The 20,241-nt window shown below is 43.1% G+C and overlaps 1 protein-coding gene and 1 long non-coding RNA gene across 2 annotated transcripts in view; one reads left to right on the top strand and one right to left on the bottom strand.

Annotated features, from left to right (window-relative positions):
* Positions 1 to 20,241, bottom strand: part of CLIC6 (chloride intracellular channel 6) — a 133,424-nt gene that overhangs the window by 68,080 nt on the left and 45,103 nt on the right. The gene's annotated exons all lie outside the window — the stretch shown is intronic.
* On the top strand, positions 15,633 to 20,240 carry LOC309340842. Its single transcript, XR_014156123.1, has 3 exons — positions 15,633 to 17,312; positions 18,333 to 18,438; positions 20,180 to 20,240. It is a non-coding gene; the product is annotated as an uncharacterized lncRNA (long non-coding RNA).

Genomic DNA, 20,241 nt, shown 5'->3' with positions numbered 1-20,241 from the left:
CCAATCTAGCCCAGTCTTATATTTACACTGACTGGCACTAGCTCTCCGGGGTTTCAGACATTCCCAGACCTACAAGGAAATGCCAGGAAATCAGGAACTGCATGCAAAGCAGATGCTCTGTCACTGAGCTATGTAGGGCCCTTCCCCTGGTTGAAATATCGCCTCAGCTATGAACTTTACCAGGTTACCAAGGGGCAAGTACCTTTCATTCAGATTCAGCCTTCCCTTCATCCTTCCATCTTCGATATAGAACTAATAAAGAACTGCAGTAATTGCTGAGAATGTATGTTGAGAGTTGCCAATGTGGTGCCCCTGGGAACATGGTTGGCACAGCAGCTTTTTGTTCCCAACTGAAATTAGGCTTAGAAAAGCAATCTGTTATATCCAATAGACCAGGTTGCAACTGCATGCCTGGCTAGTCTGGTGTCCATGACAGGTTTTCTGGTTTGCAAATGTGCCAACAGGACCCAAAAAGGTTGTTGACTACTTCTACGAAGCAAAAAGCAGTTGTCTGGGAATCAGGGGTGCCAACCTGAATAAAATATGGGGGGGGCGGGTAAGATCCACCCTGCATAATTGATCACATTATATGGTGCATTCACACCATTTGAATGGCAATGCCCATCAACTGGGGGGTCTTGGCCCCCTCAAATATTTTATTGGGGGTGGGTTGAAGCCCCCTTGGTTCCTAGGAGTTGGCTCCTATGCTGGGAATAGGAGGGAAACTGGCTGAGCTCACCAAGTTTTAGTGGCCCTGTTCCAAAACTTCAGCCCACAAGAAATTTACCCAGTGAAGCTTGTTCTGCCACTTCTCACCAGAGTTTTACCTGCTTACTTTCTGTGTATGTCACATAGCTGTTAAAAGCACAGAAACAGCACCAGTTGGGGGGGGGGATATGTTAGTAATCCCATGGGGGGAGAAGTCAGTCAGTAGGTCAATTCATGAGGTTTTTGGGAGAAGAATGAGAGACAATGCACCTTTCTATGTTGAGTCATGGAGCTCTCTCACCTCCTGCTAGTCAGGGCCTTGCTAAACTTTTGCAATACATGACCTGGGCAAATCAGTTGGTAAACTCCATGACTCTGAAATGGCACAATTAGGCCATTTTAGACTCTGGGCTTAATGGACATATGGAACCTCCCCTCTTTTGTTGATCCTGCAACCAGGGCTTTTTTTAGCAGGAACTCGCCAGAGGTGGACGCCATTGCCATTATAAGAGAACAAGGGAGGTGTTTATGGTAAGCTCCAGGACCTCTTTTTCTAGAAAAATAGCACTGCGTACAACTACAGTTACTTCAAAATGTGCCCACTTTTCTACATTTGGAGCCCCTTCACATTCTGCTGAGCAAAGCCCTGGATTTCTCCTCCAGTGTCCTGTTGTGATAACACCATGGGTGAATTCACTATATGTGAAGATTCTTGAGAGGCATCATGAAAGGAGAGAGGGGATAAGGGCCATCGGGTCAGGATAAATAAAGCTGCAAGCTAACCAAATTCCCCAAACATAAAATTTTAGTCAAAACTGACAAAAATCAAACCGCATAAGTACAAAGTGGGAAACATACTGGTTAAAAGGATTGTCAAAGCCCATGAACTGTCTACACTCCAGCAAAATAAATTATTGTGGATTATGCTTTTCCAGAGCCCCCCAATATTTTGTTCAAGTTGGCGCTTATGTCTTAATGGTCTGTTGTCCCTCGGTCTGTTTGTTGTCTTCAGTGTCACAAAAGTCCATGATCTGTGAGGTGTGGCTGGAAATAGGCTTACACAAAACACGAGGATAAAAAGTTCCAAAACAAGAATTCACTAGTATGGTGCTAGATAAGACTGATATATTTTATTCAGGGGCAGAAGTTGCTCACATTTACTGCCATTTGTCCTATTTTCCTTTAATAGTTTTTATGATGATCATTTCTTCCGAATTAAACAAGGTATTTTACAGCCTAACACAATGACAGCCTAGAGTTAAACAAACCCAGTCAGAAAATCAGATAAAAACACTCTTGCCAACAGATCTTCAGATCTCAGCCACAATTAGCTGAGACCTCATTACTCTTCAAAGCCCATCCAAACAAACATAATTTTGCCTGCCTCCACAATCATGCCAAAGGAGCATTGCACCCATGCTTGTTTGTCTAGACATGCAATTATCATAACAGCTGAATTCACCACCAATTTACTGAAATGCTGATGTGGTTACTTTGCAGCATTGCACCTCTATGCAATAATAACTTTATCTTGTTCTAAGCACATCTGTTTGAATAAGAAAAGAAAGGTATAAACAACTTGTTCCATTTCATATGTGGAAACATCCATACAAACTCTTTTCTTTTCCCTTCCAAGGCTGAAGGAGAGTGGTGACTGGGCTCCCATGTCACTTGAGGCAAGGCAGGATGGGAACTCAAGGTGCTTCCAGATGACCTGTTTATGGAGCTTTCATCCCAATTTCTTTGCAGGGAAATTAGATGATGATGTTGACCATTGATTGAGCATTTGTTTGTGGGGAGATTAGATGACATTGCATCAAAGTAAGTGTCAGCCCATGCTTTCCAGCACATTTTCTCATGATTTTCATCATTGCAAAAAAAAAAGTCTGATGGTTGGAGGCAGCTGGCTGGTTGTGCAAGACCTCACAATCAACAATAAATGCACAACCTGAATTTACTGGTATGTGATTGAATCCCACCCTAAAATAGGAACAGTCTGAAAGCACCCTTCTCCTCCTCTGAAGTCCCATCTCCTCCTCTGCCTCTTACTCCTAGAAAGAGAGTTCTTAGCTCAAATGCTTCTGTACTCAAATACAGTTGAGCCCCAAACTCTCTCCCCCCACCCCCGCCTTGCAATTTTATACAAAGTGTCCCCTGGTATAACTGAGCCCTCAAACCCAGCCCTTTAGAGGTTCATCAACCACCATCAGCACCTTCTGTTATGAACTGGTACATAACAATCCTGCATTTCTCTAACAATGTGTTGCATATGGAAACATTGATGCAACTTTTAATTATAGCCTGTCACTACTAATACAGTTGCAGTATGTAGGTCAGTAAATCTCCCCTCATAATTCTTTGGTCTCGTGTTGCTGTGTACAGTAATCTGTGCAGAATGGCTGCTGTGTCTGCTTACTTTAACGAAGCACATATTATTTTACAAGCGAGCCTTTGTAGTTGGTGTAATGCATCTCTTATCCACGTTGCATTACAAGTTCATCCATCAGTATGCAGACAAAAAGTTCAAAAGCAAGGAGTGTGGTGCAAGACAGCACAAACAACTTATTATTATTCGGAAGAATAAGTTATTCAACAAGGCACAAATAATAGTAGATTTGTTTTGAAGGGAATTTCATTTTGAAGTGTTTGTGTTATCGTGTCCTCGACTCCCTCCAACTTGTCTCAATCCACCACAACTTAATTTGCCTATCTATGGCCTCGGGTTGCACCTCTGAGAATGCTAACTATGCTAATGAGGAAAAACAGATGTGCCTCTTTCAACAGCTTATTGGCCTGTTCCTTGCCCACATCAGCACCTTTCAGGATCTCAGCGGATGCGGGGGCTGTACGTAGGAGTGTTTAACAGAGGAAGAGGAGTCACCTAAGTTAAAAGCTATTCTTATTATGCAAATACAGTCATCCCACATCAGGTGCACCAAACATGCCAGCTCATGCACTTTGTTCTCCTAGTGAAGGAAGGAAGCCAAGGGCATTGTCACAGACCACAAAATCAAAGCCCTGGATTATAGAGCAGGAAGAGACGCCTCTGGCTCAACTGCTTGCTCTAAGGCAGGAGCCACGCGAGCTGCGGCCTGACTAACATGGATCCACTGTTGGTCACTTTATGATAATATATTTACAGTTTACTCCTTGATAAACAGGAAGCAAGCTGCTTGATGAACTCCAGTTAAGTTGCTCCAGAAAAATGCGGCTTAACTAGCTAGGAAAACTGCTTCATGTTTATCCAGGGGCAAATGATTTGGGGATGAACATGACTGCAAAGAACTAAAAACACTTCTAATTGTGAAGAGAAGTGTTTTTTTAAAGGAAGCAATTCAGTAAAAGCCAAGATGTGACAAACTCTGGCAGTGAGCCTATGCGCACTACTTGTGAGTAGCTGCCATGCACAGGATCTTTCTGACAGTACACCCATATACAGCCCATGTCTTCAGCGCCTGCATGGACTGGGTGTCGGGAGCACCTTCTTCGACCTTCTGATCACAGGAACACAGGAACAGCAGCACAGCATTCCCCTGGAATAGGTCCTGGTGCAGTGAACTTACATTCGCTATTGTGAGCACCTCAAAAGCAGCAGAGTAACGGAAACAAAACTGTGGAGGTTTTGTTGCATACCTAATTTTATTCCTACTGATTAAACAAAATAAAAGAACATAACAAACATGCACGTGAGAATCAGCTCTCTCATACTGCCATCTAGTCTCTAGACAGACCAAAAAAACCAGGACACAATGCTAGGGACAGAAGTCTGGAAGAGTGGTTTCCGCCCCCTCCTTTCTCAGAGACAGAAAGTAAAACAAACATGATCTGGTGATCTTTGCAATGGGAGGGGTGAAAATACTGACACTTTCTGCATCATCCCCAGTGGTTTAGAACAGTGCTTTTCAAACCGAGTTGTGGGGAACAGTGGGTTTCATCAATGCTAAGCTCAGGAAGGGTGGCCAAATTTGACTGAAAGACAACTTGCCCAGATGGTTTGGTGTCAGTGGTGACCTGTGAAGAAAGAGACAGGCCCATTTTGGTGCCTCCTTTCAGGCTGTTTAAACTTATTCCAGAAGGCAACATCGAACTTCCATAAATACAGCTAAAAAGAACACAGAAGAGGCCCAATGACCTAATGCGTGTGAATTCTAATACACTTCCTAATGGGATAGCCCAAAGGTTGGAGGGAGAGACCAAATGACTGGGGCATTGCATTTCTCCCAGGGTGGGTAGCCCAGCCCCTTGCACCACCAACCGCAGGCATGCAGACTCCTTTACACAGACATTCTGTGGCAGCTACACAGAAATTCCTAATAAGTCACATCACTTTTATGAGTTGGTGGGTGCCAGACTCCTATAATTCCTGGATCCAGTAAGTGTTGGGATTTAATCAAGGTTTTGGGTGTTAAACTGGATGCTGGACATCTAATCCCTGTATCCAGCAAATGTTAAAAGTTAATCAGGCCAGGCTCGCTTCCTAGGAGACCAAAGGAAGGGGATCTGTGGGAGACGCAAATGGGAGCCTCTCCCTCAACTCACAGATAGTGGGAAGGAATAAAGCCAGAGTAGCAGAGAAATGGTTGAATCCAAAGTTGTGGCTATGGGAGAAGCAAGAACTTTTGGAAGTGCTGACACTGTAAACCCCCTCTATTGTAGGCTCAGGTTCTATATGTTTGTAAATAAACCATATATCAGAAAAACACCAGTCTCTACTGTGCTTCGTTCCCAAAAGGAAACATGGCACCTGGGTAAGCACCTGGGACCCCTGGAATCTCACACTGCTCAGAGATTGGGGTGGCATGCAACAGTATGTTCGTTTGATTTACAGATGTGGACAATTCAAAGTTTAATGTTAGTCATTTCTGTAATGTTTCCAAAGCATTGAATGCCTTCAGAAATTGGGTAAAAACTCCCAACTACTGATTTGGTTTTGGTAGCTAACTATTTTATTCTCTTTTAATAGGTCCTTTAACTAGTCCACTAAAACTTACTGGGCTCAGATGGATCTGAGTTAGGATATTGGTCATCTACACAACTTCTGAATTCCTTTGCAGTGGAAAGGGCAAAAAGTTGTGCACACGTCACCCAACAACCATACTAACTCAAAAAGGCCGTGTGCCTAAGCTTATTTACTTGCGTTACTTAATGCCCACTCAGCAATCTGTTTCCGCTAGTGCCAGAATGACAGTGCATATTGGTATAAATCACTGGCAGCTTGACATTATGGATGACATAAAAGCTTGGCTGACCTGGATTCCTCCAAATAACTGCTGATGTGTTTACAACAGCGTCATCCCTGCATATAAGATTACCCAAGATACAGAGCAGCAAAGATTGTGCCAAGCTTAAACTTAGATCTTGGAAAGTGAGATTGCAGAAAAACAAAAAAACAAAAGCATTTCAAATTCTCTTAGACATAGAACACACTCATATTGCCCTCTTAATGTTGGTTTGGTGGTTCCAGAGAGCAATAAAATTGTCCCCGCACTCTACCCATCCCCTTTTCAGTCTTCCTATTAGACCTACCTAGTTTGTTTTCATCTTTGTTGAATAATATAATCAAGATTTTTCTGGATGTAGGTAGAGCCAGCATGCTGGAGATGAAGGGTGGTACCCAACTGAACAGTTCCACTAATGCGGGCACTTTTGCCTACCAAAGAACAATCCCCTCTTTCTCTCTCTTCTCTCTCCACATTGCCTGTCCTGGCCTTCCCCTCACTCCTTAAAGAGCTTGAGGAAGGGGTGCCAGGAGAGGAGAAAGAGGACTGTTGTGCAGTCCAAACTGCTTGCACTAGCAAAACTGTTTAGTTGGACACTGCCCTCCACTCTCACTTATTGTAGAGTACTCACATTCGTTCTTTAAAAAGATGGCAGTGAATTCCAAAAATTAAGTGTTGTATGAGGAAATACATTATGGGAGACAGAAAGAAAAAAGTCTATCTACTTTGTCCATGCTGTGAATAATTTTATAAACATCTAATGTCCCTCCTAATGCATCTTTTCTCCCAGTGCATATTACCTTCCATTTAATTCAGTGGTGGCTGCAGCCCATTGGGCAGAAGGCAGAGAGACCAACAGTAGGTGGAGCCAGACTCAATGACAGACAGGGTCATCCCCTGAATGGTTGCAAGTAAGGAGGCAGGCTGGTGGGGGCTGTTTAATGGCAAACTAAAGCTCATGGGGAAATGCACTATATGTCCAAATAGACATATACTGTACTGTCCACATTTACACTGTTTGCATTTGGTGGAATTGTAATGCCAACTCCTTGATCTCATAAATGCTGTGTGTGCTTTCGCTATCCACCTACTTGCTGTTTTCACATGACTATTCCTGATTTCAGTTTGAGCTCTTGATTCTGCTGTTGCTGCAACAATTTGCTTTATACCATAGAACTATGGTCCTTCTGTCCTTCAGGTCAGTAGTGATATGGAATGAAACCTCAGGGTCTGATTCATCACTGATCCACGTTTTTCCCCTAAGCCACACCTCAGAATAGTCACCTGTCTTCAAGACATGCCTTGAAGATAGGATCCTGGCAATACAATATTGCAGAGAGCAAGTGTAATCTAGTCTGTTTATTGGTTTCTCAAATGAATTGCTCTGTTTTTATGATACTGCCTCTAGCTTTGACTTTCATACCTACTATATAAAGCAAATGGGTCATTTATGTCAACACACTTAATTGATTTACCCATAAGAATTATTAAATTTTATGAAGTATGAGATAAACCTACATGTGATGAAAAACTAAGTTTCCAGATCTGTTACAAGCACACAGAAGGCTGTGCAGAAGGAACTGTTAAATATAACTCATTGTGTATTTTGCTTCTAATATCTCCCCCCCCCCAACACTTAAGCTTTTATTTTGATAAAGTTAACTGTCAAGGTTAATTGAACAATAGCTAAAAAGGACTGTCATTTTATATAACAAAAATGAATGACACTTCTTGTGACAGGCAACTTGGATGAAGTAAATGACACTTAACATTATGCAATTCTTCTGTGGATATGCAGTCCCCACCCCTAAGATTAAAAGAACATGATTTGTCAAGTTCCAAAGGCAAATTATTACAATTAACAAGTAAGTTATTATAATAATATATTTTGCTGCACCTTGTAATTTCATTCCCCCCTAGCCCCAGCTTTCATTCCTCAAACCGAATACAATCTAGAGTACCAATAGTTCCATTAGAGGGTTGGTCTATCTTTCAATGTTCTCTGGCATGAATCCCAGGAACATCATGTATAACAGCGCATGATGTCCTATGTACACCAGTGCCAATTTGTTTGTTATGGTTTAGGCTGTTTGTATCTTCTGTTTTTGACCACATGTTCTGATTCCTTACTGTATTTACTATTATGAAATAGCTGAATCCCCTGAGGTTTCTCCTTGACAAGGCAAAGGACAATTTGATCAAAAGATGTTGGGACAAAATGGATACTAAGCTGAGGCTCAAGGCAGACGGGGAAAGAGGATTATCTTTGTATCCTCTAATAAGTAGCATTTCAGGACCAGCTATCAGTTCTTTTCACGTTATTTTATTTATATACTGCTCTTCCTCCAAGGAATGTAGAGTATTGTACATACATATAAACACACTCCGCAACAACCATGTGAGGCAGATTACACTGAGGGTAGGTGACTGACCCAAGGACACTTAGTTGTTGGAGTGTCATTTTGAACCTGAGCCTTCCCAGTCCTAGTTTGACACTTAATGGTCTAATCCCAGGGGAGTCAATTGTTTTTCTGTTACATTCTAGGACTGGCATGAAAAATGGTCAGAGCCAGAGTTGAAAACGGGTGGGGTTAGAGCCAAAGATGGGGGCAACCCCACTTTTCTTGCTGACACCTCCCTTTTTATCTCTCTTTCTCACACACTCCTTTTCTTTTCCTTGCAACCAGGAGTGCTAACTTGGCCCCACAACTGTGGGTGCCTAGCGCTGTGGATGCCATGAAGCATACATGGCCCTGGCACTGAAATTTGTGGGTGCCCAGTCCCTTCATGGGGAATTTTGTGGGTGCAAGGCCCCAAGGAGTTGGCGCCTATGCTTCCAACCCACATAAAATTAAGTCAATGGTCACATAAAATTAGACCACGGATTGTCCACTCCTGGTTTCTCCACTAAACCACACTGTGTTTCTTTCTTGTTTGCTTGCTTTTTTCTGATGTAACTAAATCTTATGTGGCAGCTAATGTAGAATAATGGCTAGGAGTGTTTGCTATGCACCAAAAAAATCCTTGGTTTGAATTTCACTATGATCTGATGAGGTGTCCTTAGGAAGCTGCAGTTCTTAACTCAAGATTATTTATCAACATGTTCATGAACAAATTTAAGAGCAGGTCCTCACACTAATGTTTGAGGGACTTCAACTTCAACGTCCCTCCAGTGGGAGAACCATTCTTTCTCCTTTCTACACCCCTTAAACTAGCCTGCTGCTTTTAGGTGTAGTGGAATCTTGAAGTAAGCAGTCTTGATGTAGGATTCAACTGTCAGTTGACTTCTAGTTTAAAGACGCTCCCAAGGCAAATCTTAACAAATCTAGTACAGTGGTACCTCGGGTTAAGTACTTAATTCGTTCCGGAGGTCTGTGCTTAACCTGAAACTGTTCTTAACCTGAAGCACCACTTTAGCTAATGGGGCCTTCCGCTGCCGCCGCGCGGCCCGAGCATGATTTCTGTTCTTATCCTTGAAGCAAAATTCTTAACCTGAAGCACTATTTCTGCGTTAGCGGAGTCTGTAACCTGAAGTGTATGTAACCCGAGGTACCAATGTATGACCATTGATAACTAGGAAACACTGGCCTGTGAGTGCTCCAACTGGAGAACAGCCTTTACTAAAGGTGTCATGGACTTTGAAGAAGCACGAACTCAGAGCAAAAAGGAAAAACAAGCTAAGAAAAAGGCACGTTTGACAAACCCTCACCGTGCTCAATTCCCACCCGGAAACCTATGTCCCCACTGTGGAAGGACATGTGAATCCAGAATTGGCCTCCACAGTCATGTACGGATTCACTGTTAAGACCGGAAGACAATCTTACTCGACTATAAGTGATCGCTGGTGAAGAAGAAGAAGAAGAAGAAGAAGAAGAAGAAGAAGAAGAAGAAGAAGAAGAAGAAGAAAGATACATGAAATGAGTGGTGTGTGCTTTGCTTCAGGCAGCAAAATGTATTGCCCCAGATAAATTTATCTCTCCTCTTCCTGGTAGTATGTTAATCCTTTTCCCCACATATACTCAGCTCCTTTGTTATAGACATTCTCCTCCCTCCCTGCATGTACTGAGAATAACTCCAAGGATTAGGGCCCAGGTATCAATAAGTACTTATCCGATTATCATTTCAGTTTTTTCCTCCTCAGGCAAAGATAATATCTGGGGAAAATACCTCACCCTCCACTCAAGGCAAGTTCTGTGTCATAGGCTACCTTCCTGTGGCTCAGTGGGCACCATAATTCAGCAGCACTGTAAACCACTTCTCCTCAGGAAAATGCTTTGGAAACGCACAGCTGCTGCATTCCTCAGAAGTCTTCCTTTCTCACCTCAGGCATCTGTGACCCCAGGCATATTCGTAGTCTTTCATATCTAGATTGACAAGAGTGGGATTCTTTCCCTTTTCTCTCTCTTCACCCTTCTGCTCCCTTTGAAAAAGGGGGGGGGGGAACCTCCACAACACAACCCCTTCCCAGGTTGCAGCTCTCAGCCATGTAATAAATAGCACACAATCCTAGGCTGGGCTACAGTAACACACCGTTTGTGCTGCTTTGGAATTATATTATGCTACGTGCTTTGTAAACTGCAGAAAAGGAGAACATCATCAATCAGAACAAAACAAATTCCTTCCAGTAGCACCTTAAAGACCAACTAAGTCAGTTCTTGGTATGAGCTTTCGTGTGCATGCACACTTCTTCAGATCATCAATCAGTTTAGTGGCAAGTGAAGTTTATTTGACAAGCATAAGAGAGTTCTATATATAAAAAAACCCAACTGAGCAGGAAGACTCATAGAGCCTGATCCTGAAAGCAGCAAATCCTTTTAGTACTGTTTAAGCCACTATTGGTTCACATTAAATTAAGAAGGTATGTTCACATGTTATTCCAGAGACATATAACTTGGATTGATGGTGCTGGGCCTGATCCAGAAGTGTTTCAATGCAACAAAACAAGTCAAAACCCTGCTGCTTCAGGGATCAGTTGTGTGTTTAGAGGCTATCCCATAAACGCTGGATTCAGAATGATGCAGTTCGCCTTCAGTAAGCCAGTGGCAAGTCTGGGCTGATAAAATTCGCCTCTCTGACTTATCTGCATGCGGAGGATGTTGTGTGCCAAACATGCGGCATTTAACAAACACTTTGAAGGGTGATGTGGTAGATCTTATCCTAAAAGCTTTTTTTTCTAAGATGTGTGAGTTGAGTAAACACATGAGTAATGTCAGGTATAGTTTAGCCCCAAACCCTTTGAATAAAAATCCCTCAATGTACACTATACCTTTAAAGCACAGACACAGCACATCACTTTCTCAAATAATTCTAGGCACTGTAGTTTAATAATTGCTACAAACTGTAACTGTGTGAACTAGCCTGGGGTCCTTTCCCAGTGTGACCATGAACACTGCCTCACCAAACAATAGACAGCCTTTCTACACTAAAGGGGGGGAAAGGAAAATTCACTACCCTCTGCCCGGAATCCACATTCGGCATGAGGGCCAGAGGAACAGAAAATGTGCTCTAGTGCCTTCTCTTAACCTTCTCTGCTCTTGAACCTGGCCCCTCTCTGTTTTCTGAGTGTGAATTGCTGGAAACAGACTGTCCTTTAACAACTTGAGAGCTTCCTTCAGGAGGGAAGGGACATTGCATTATCCTTAGGGGTACTATCTGTGATAGTCTGGCCACTCAGTGTCAGAGTTGGTGAGCAGATTACTTATCTAGTACATTGTTGCCCACAGGAATGAATAACATCCATTGAGCTGAATGGGAGAAAGTCAAGGTGCGTGTCAGGGACATCCTTGGGATGGGCAAAACACCCCCATGTAGTTCAGAACATCAAATTCCTTCTAGTTCAGTGACAATGTAAGAATAAAATGCGGAACTGTAAGCCCTGGCGTATTGTTGTATTGTTTACAATGTGCAACAGTGTGAATGAGCATCTGAAAACTGTTCTTATTTTTTGAGATGTTTGCCCAAGGGGAAAAGGGCATATTGTCCTTTAAATAGGACAACATACACAGTTTCTATGAAATAAAGGCATGATTGTACTTCAATGGCAGGGCAGCTCTTGTCCTGAAAACAACATTAAGAGCTTAGAAGTTCACAGCTAAGGTCAGTGTGACTTAGGGCTAACACGTCAGGAACATCTAACCTGAGACAAAGGGCTTTTTTCAGTTGGAACTCACCGGAACTGAGTTCCAGGACCTCTTTGTTGTGTTGTGGCACCTCTGTAGCATTGAGGTGCCGTTCAGAGGTGGAGTGCAGCACGGTGCTTGGGGCTGCATGCAGAGGCGGAGAAAGGGGGTGCAGTGGGGGCGGACCTGCCAGGTGTCTTCTCTGAGGGGGGTGACATTTGGCGTGCAGCGCGCCCGCAACTCCCAAGCCTTCCCAGAGCCATCGGGGGGAAGTGGCAGAGCTGTGCTGCTTTGCCAGCTGCATTCCCCCCTTCCCCCTTCATTTTGACAGGGAGGCTTGGGAGTCACAAGTGGGTGGTGTGCCAAATATCCGCCATCGTTGGCTTGCTCCACCCCCGGCTGCAGGGTGCAGGCCGCTCCGTGCACCCAAGCAGCTATCCCGCGTCTGGGAGGGGACCCTCCGTGCCCCGCCCCCTCAGGAGTGCACTCTGCCCCCCTTGGGAGCACACCCCACCCCCTTGGGAGCGAGCCTGCCCTGGGCAGCGCGGGCATATGCTCCACTACTGGCTGCATGGTGGAGGCGGAGAGAGGCACAGCGATTGGGGTAGGGCAGCTGTGGCAGAAGGCAACATTGTAAGCCAGAAGTTTAATTTTTTCCCCTGCGGCAGCGGGGCGAGTGGGAGAAGAATAGAAGTCCTCTCCCTTAAAAAACCTCAACAACTCAGTGGGCGCAGGTCCCCCCCCCTGAAAAAACTCACCTCTTTTTCTAGAAAAGAAGCCCTGCTGAGCCCTATGGGTGGCTCCCTGGGGGTGTCACAGGGACCCTGCTGATGGTATTAAGCATTAACCACAGTCGCTGAGAGCATGTCACTCAAATAAAAAAAGACACAAAGTCTAACAAATGAGCAAACACGGCACTGACAGAAAATCAAGCTAGAAACCTCCGCTAAAAGGAGAGTTCCCAGGTCCACCTGAAGTTAGGGAGCCTGGGTAGGGGACACATACGCTAGCTAGCTTGCATTGGGCCAGAAGGGTTTAAGTGTCCTCAGGCCAGGCCATGCGTTACTGCAGGCAGCAGAGGCTGCTCTTTACATGCTCTGCTTGTTCCTACAACCTTACACATTGCGCCAAGCATGCATCTGCACTCAAAGCCCCCTCCCGTTTTGGAGCCCACGCCAGTTCTTTTTCTTTCTCTGCGCTCCCACCACTGAGCCCCAGAGATGATGGTTTATTGGGAGAGGGGGGAGGGCATACCTCCCTGAGAGTCTGTGCAAGAAATTGCAGCCAGCTCTTGCTGGCCTGAAGCTTGCAAGCTGCATCCACAATCTTCCTAATTTTAAAATATAAATTAAACTTGCATTTGCTCACCTGAAGTTTCAAGCCCTCCTCTTGCCTCCAGGCAAACCTGGAGAATGCAGGTCATCCCTAGGGCTTTGGCAACCCTAGTGAGTCCGGCCACAGCAACTGCACATGGTCTTGATAATTGTGAAATTACTGATCAGCCGCAAGCACCCACTGTACCTAGTTGTAAACTATTGCTTGAATCAGGGTCAGAATCCATGGTGCAGTTGGGTAAATTGAGATTCTGAACTTAATGGTCCTGCTGGTGTTTTCCCTCTTCAGATGCTAAATGCAAATTGCTTCACTTACTTTAAAATGTGGTAAGTCAGCCTTACTGTATTTGGGGCCCTGGATTTCTAACCCCCCCCCCCAACAGCACCACTGGTCAAAGTAAAAAAAAAAGGAGGTTCCAAGTTTTTGAACCATTAGCCATAGTTTACCAGCTCCTAGAATTGACATGCTGAGGTAGGCCAAAGTCTAGCATCACCCTCTCCACCCTATTTTAGATGACGCGGCCATTTTGCTAAACGTAGGAAAGATTTTTGAGGCATTACAATTTTAAGATATACAAGTTTGAAGCAACAATTTCCAAGTGACACAAAGGACCTGTTTATTCTGGCATAAATGCAGTCACTGCTTTTGTTCATTGTTCTTCAAGATATCAGATTGTGCATTGTATGTTGCCAGTGCTGGATCTATTCCCAATGTGAAATACCAGGTTGGAACTGCAGACATAATTACAGATGAAGTTAGATAGATTGTAGTTTCCATTCTTATTAGTTCATTGTGGATGAATGAGCCATGACATCAAACTTTCCAGTTTCTACATGTGCTAAGGTCAAACTAGACATGATGCGGGAGATATGTGACTGGGCCTCCCAGGGTCTTTTTCCAAGACTTAAAAGTAGCTGTTGGGTGGTCCAAACTGGACCAGGGTTGCAGTGCTAGGGGAGGTCTTTAACACTTTCCCTTCATGCAGTTTCCCTAATAAATTGCTTCCAATGGATGAGACTAAAGACTGGTGCAATATAGATACCTGTCCTTTTTAGGCTTCCATGGGAAATAGGCTACAGTACTGTAGCTTCAGAGGCAGCATCACTGAAGCTGAGGAAATGGCATGGAGAGAAAATGTTAATCCCTTTCCCATTTTCAAGTAGTCTGTCAAATGTAGCCCCTGCCCTCAGCTGCTTTTAAATATTAAAAAAAAGAAGACATTGGGAGAACCGATTACAGATTTCCTACATTACACCTAGACTGACCTTAAGTGTCACATGTGTGTTGTATATGTGACAATTTCACCAACATGTGCCACACCGTACTGAAATGCATAGGATGGAGGTGACAAACAAAGTGTTGGATAGTTCCAATTGATTGTCCCATTGATGTTGGTTGAAACCACATACTCGGACTGTGTCCATTTGAGGTTTAAATAATTTGAATTTGAAGATTTTACATTGTGCAAATATTTGTGCTAGTTCAAGGAATGGTATTTTTAGGGTGTGGTTTCTAATTTTAAGCCTTTCTGGTAAATGTATCAGGTGTGGCTTTGTTGTGTTGACTCTGAAATAATCCATTGTTTTGGCAGTGATTTGGATTACTCCTTATTTTGGTAGCTAGATAAAGGTATTTGTATATGATATCGTATATACTACTGTATATGCAGACATAGACTTGCACCAGCTGTGGAATGGTAGGACATTCACGGTTCCTCTTACAGCACAGAACACTTCTTTTTACAATCCAGACTCTGGGGTTGCAGTGCTCAACTCGCTTTACTGGCCGAGGGAGCCAACGTTTTTCTGCAGACAGTTTTGCCAGGTCATGTGGCCAGCATGACTACGCCGCTTCTGGCAAAACCAGAGCAGCGCACGGAAATGCTGTTCACCTTTCCGCCAGAGCGGTACCTATTTATCTACTTGCACTTTGATGTGCTTTCGAACTGCTAGGTTGGCAGGAGCAGGGACTGAGCAACAGGAGCTCCCCCTGTCGCAGGGATTCAAACCGCCGACCTTCCGATCAGCAAGCCCAAGAGGCTCAGTGGTTTAGACCACAGCGCCACCCGCGTCCCCAATAGGACTGTTAGGCTCTGTCTATTCATGCATCTGCTCAAGCGAATTCTCCGTGCTGATTTTCAGATATGCAAATTCAATAGACATGGAACAAGATGTTGAATGGTTGGCATCGTTGTCTTCTGAAAAGATTGAGAATAAGCTTGTTTTCCTCACTAACCACATTACCACAAAAGGCCTTCACGGGTTTTTGCATCAATCACTAAGTATGTCACATTTTAAAATATAGGTAGCTTTGCTGCAGCCTCAATGTATGGAAAAATATCGCACCATTCATATATACACTCAGGACTGAGGTGAGATTTGAACCTGGGACTTCAACAGTTCATTCTCTTAGCCATTACACAACACTGTAGCATGTGGCTTGACAGTCAAACACACCTAACCAGGATAACTTGAACTGAAAAACAAACAAAACCCACACACCTCCATCTGGAAGAGCCCTAAAAAAAACCAAATCTGAATATTCAGGCTGCATACACACTATACCTTTAAAGCACATTCTTCCCCCTAAAGAATTCTGGCCTGTAGTTTACTCCTCACAGGTTTACAATTCATAGCAACCCTTAACAAACTACAGTTCCCAGAATTCTTTGAGGTGAAGAAATACACTTTGAACGTGATTTACGGGTATAGTGCATATGCTGTCTCATATGTTTTTAAATTTTCTTCCTGGAACAGCTGAAGCCCAGGTCAAATGACTCAAGTTCTACTAACTCAGCATGAGTAAATCTGGGAAGCCATTTACAGTGCTCACCTGGTTCCACTGCTTCTTGGCCAATTGTTATGAGACTGTCATTGTCACATAAAAGTGTATAACGATGCACCCAGAGAAGCTCTATGTAAACAGTTTTCTGGTTTTTCCGAGAAGAGTATGCACTCTTAGTCCAATAGTCTACAAATTTTCCTCTCGATGTCTCTGTGTTCAGAGAGAAATGTGTGTCTGTGGTTTCTGTAAGGATTTTGGGAAAATTCAGTTCAGTTCATGTTTACAGGTAGACCTACCTAACCTGCACTTTCTGAAGCCATCTGTGAACCGAAACACAGCAAAGCATCCAAATTTGCCCTTCTCTGAATTTTGCAATGCAGTTATCCAGCCAAGTAATGTGTACAAAAATGCATGTACCGGGATAAAGTCTGCATAAAAATGCATACAGTTGTACCTTGGAAGCCGAATGCCTTGGCACTCGTACGAGTGCCACAAACCCTGAAGTGAGTGTTCCAGTTTGCGAATGTTATTTGGGAGCCGAACGTCCGGCACGGCTTCTGCAGCTTCCAAATTGCATGCAGGAAGCTCCTGCAGCTAATCAGAAGCCGTGCCTTGGTTGCTGAATGTTTTGGAAGTCGAATGGACTTCCAGAACAAATTCCGTTTGACTTCCAAGGTATGACTGTATATTGGTGAAAATAACATTGCATTGAATGCATTACATTCAGAAACATTGCTTTGCAAAAATGTGCACATTAGGCAACATTGCACACAAGCATACATATATCATGAGAAATCTGCTGATGAATTTTCATGAGGACTTTTTTAAAAAACAGCAACACACAAACAGATGTGGAAATGTGGAGAACTGAACTGAAAAATGGAAAAATACTGAGAGAACTTAAAATGGCCAGCTTTGCCCACGTCTAGGTTTCAGTTGCCAACATAGTTACTCTTCTTCCAGGGCAGGCAGCTCAAAACTGAGAGTTCTGGTCCATCCTACAGAGATATTTCATCAGAGAAGATTTGTCACCATAGGTGAACCAAGTTGCTGTGAAAGAGGAATGACTCCACAAGAAGAGCTGCTGTGGTTCCTAAACAGTTCGTGCACTTGAATTCATAAAGGAAGACTATCAATTCTTTACCAAGTAAGATTTCTTCTCCATTATTGCTCTCAGACCCTCAGCAAGTCTGCTCTTAACAGTGTTGAATTGTTGTCATTCTTATTCACCCCCTTCACCCCAAGGTCAGAGGGCAGGTTAAACAAATTAAAATACAATGTTAGAAACAGTTTAAAACAATTTACATTCACAGTGATTGCTGTTTGCTCTGCCTTTGCTGATCTCAACTGGGAGATTTTTGATCTTAAATTCAACGTATTTTATATGTGGTTTATATAAATTGCTCATATGATAATTGTTTTAAAATGTATTTATGCTAGTTTGGCTACATTGTAATGCACCATTACATTACAGGCCATTCCCCTGGAAAAGTACAGTAGAAATAGAAGTAAACGGAGGAGGCAGAAAATTGTAGAGCAAATGAAGAAGACTAGTGAATCTTACTTTATTTTCATTTATTTATTGGTGAGATTGCTTCACCAGTAACTGTCCAGTTCCTTACCATCACCACCAGTCTTCCAGCTTGTTCTGTTGTGTGAGTTTTATCAGACTCATCAGTACTTTTCTGCCACAACCGTGCCTAATTTGGGCAACTGCTCTGGGACTCAGGGACAGCACACATAGGAAATGTGTAGCTTGTCAGGGAGACACCATTTACACAATTCAATTCACAAATTATCTGAGGGATATAGGTTTTATTTGGATGTCATACTCATTGAACTTGTGTGAAAAGTTTTTTTTAGCCATAAACACATTAATCATCATGGGATATTTTAATGTCAGGCTGCAAATTAGGCTCCGCCTCCAGTTCCCAATAACAGTGAGCAGGCCAGTCTCATGTGGTTATCTAGTCACATGCACCAACAAACACCTAAATTTAATGCATACGCTTGAGGCAGATACAAAACTTTGCCTTTGCACGCCCAATTTGGAAGAACTGGTTCTCTCTGTGTGTGTCCCCCACCTCACATATGCCCTAAGCCACATAGTGTTTAATCACTCAACAGTGAACTAATACAGATATATTTGTACTTTGTGTGATTTCAGTGCTCATGAAAACTGCACCAGTGCATTTCCTGTGCCATGAATCACCAGCCTGCCGTTTTCCTACACTACAGATCTCCAGTCAAAATAATCCCTTTACTCATCCCAAGTAAGTGGACGCAGCCCAGTCACGGGTGGCAAACATTTATTTTTCCTTGTAATGAAAGGAAGTGAGTAGTTCTACCTGCATTCACCTGCTTGAATGTAGAAGCAATTTCTGGAAACTGTTTTCTCTTTAATAAAAGTCACCGAATATGAGCACTTTTTTTTAAACAGGAAGTTGTTTCTATAAAAGGGCTAGTTTGCTTTTTGCTGAACTGGATTTAACATGATAACAAAGGAGTCACTTTATTTGCTGTGCTTAGACTCATTTGAGGGCAACCTTTCTGTTACATGCAAATGCATACATTTAAAAGCCAGCAGCTAGTTCTTGTGGTAAAAAAGAGTTGTTGTTGTTGTTTTTGTTAAATATTTTTTATTAATGTCCAATTACTAAAATCCAATAACAGCCACATTATCAGTATCAAATTACCATTCATATCCAAATATATATCAATTATAAAGCCAATTATTCAATTTGTGTGACTTCCCATGTGCTGGGTTTTGGGGTGCAAAGTTCTTATTTCTTCCTGCTTCCAAAATCTTGATTAATCCAATTACATTCAGTCCTGATCGTAGTCCTTTATCTACAGAGTCCTTGACTTCCATTCGTATTTTTGGGGGGGTAAGAAGCAGTTGAGGAATGAACAGGGGATCAGCTTGTAGAAAAGGGGGTTCTTTAACCATTATCCCTCATTGTTTCTCAATTTCTGCTGCAAACCTTTCCATTTATTTCCCTACTCTTGTTGGGTTCCTGAGGAGCCTTCACCCTAAATAGACACAATCTCTTTCCTTGTTCCTTGTAAGAAGGCAAATGTGATTACAGGAAAGGAGAAAGGTTTAAGAGTCAGTGTGCAAGTTCATTGTGGGTGCTTATAACAACGCCCCAAGAGTACGGGAAAAGCAGCCTTGGAGAGGACAATCTTCAGCTGATGAACAGCAGTTGAGAGGGGATTGCTTAATTTTTCCCATACAGTCTTTTCCCAACTCCAGGGGATAAATTGATGAGGTACAATGTGGAACTGGTGAGTAAATGTGGATGAACCTCAAATCACCTCTGAAGGTATTCTCCCTGCTGGAAGTCCATATATTTGTTAACCCTTTTATGTTTACTTTATTCTCTGCTCAAAATCCATACAGACACACATCACACACACAGTTGCTTGTTCTAAAAAAAGGCTTGTAGTTTTCCAGCTAGAACAGGGGCAGGAAGCCTTTGGCCTTCTGGAGCCTGAATAGCTCAGTTTGTTAGACTGTGGTGCTGATGATGCCAGGGTCACAGGTTCGATCCCCCTTTGGGTGTTGCTGGACTACAACTCCCATCAGCCTTCACTTCAGGCCATGCTGCCATGTGCAGGTGGGCAATGCAGTTCAGTAGCACCTGAAGTGCCAAGGCATTAGAAGATGAATACAAAAGCTATTAAAATATAAAGGGGAGCTGAGAAAGGAGGGGGAAAGATGGAGGCATTGCTTTATAAAGGGAGAAAGAAAGGGCTTATCTTGGTCCAAGATGAGTGTGTACTAGGTAGAACAGTATGCTGGAGGCAAAGAGCTTTCCCATGGTCTTGCATCAAAATTTCAAGCGCTCAAAGGTCTTTGCAATCCTTGATTCATTCTCCATTTTAGATCCTTAATGTTGCTATTTTACAGATGGACAACTGTAGGCTGAATGATAAGGACATGTCCAAACTTCGCTGGCTTCAGCTCTGGCACATTTGCCCATTTACATTTGTTTCCATTACTCCGTGCAGTTAAAGAAAGCAGCTTCACTTTGCAAGTACAAAAGTGCTGGTGGTGTGGGCAAAGGAAAAGG

The sequence above is a fragment of the Podarcis erhardii genome, assembly GCF_964252035.2.
Source record: "Podarcis erhardii genome assembly, chromosome: 4".
NCBI lineage: Eukaryota > Metazoa > Chordata > Lepidosauria > Squamata > Lacertidae > Podarcis > Podarcis erhardii.
The sequence above is the reverse complement of the archived record's forward strand: the minus strand, read 5'-3'. Positions and strand labels throughout refer to the sequence as shown.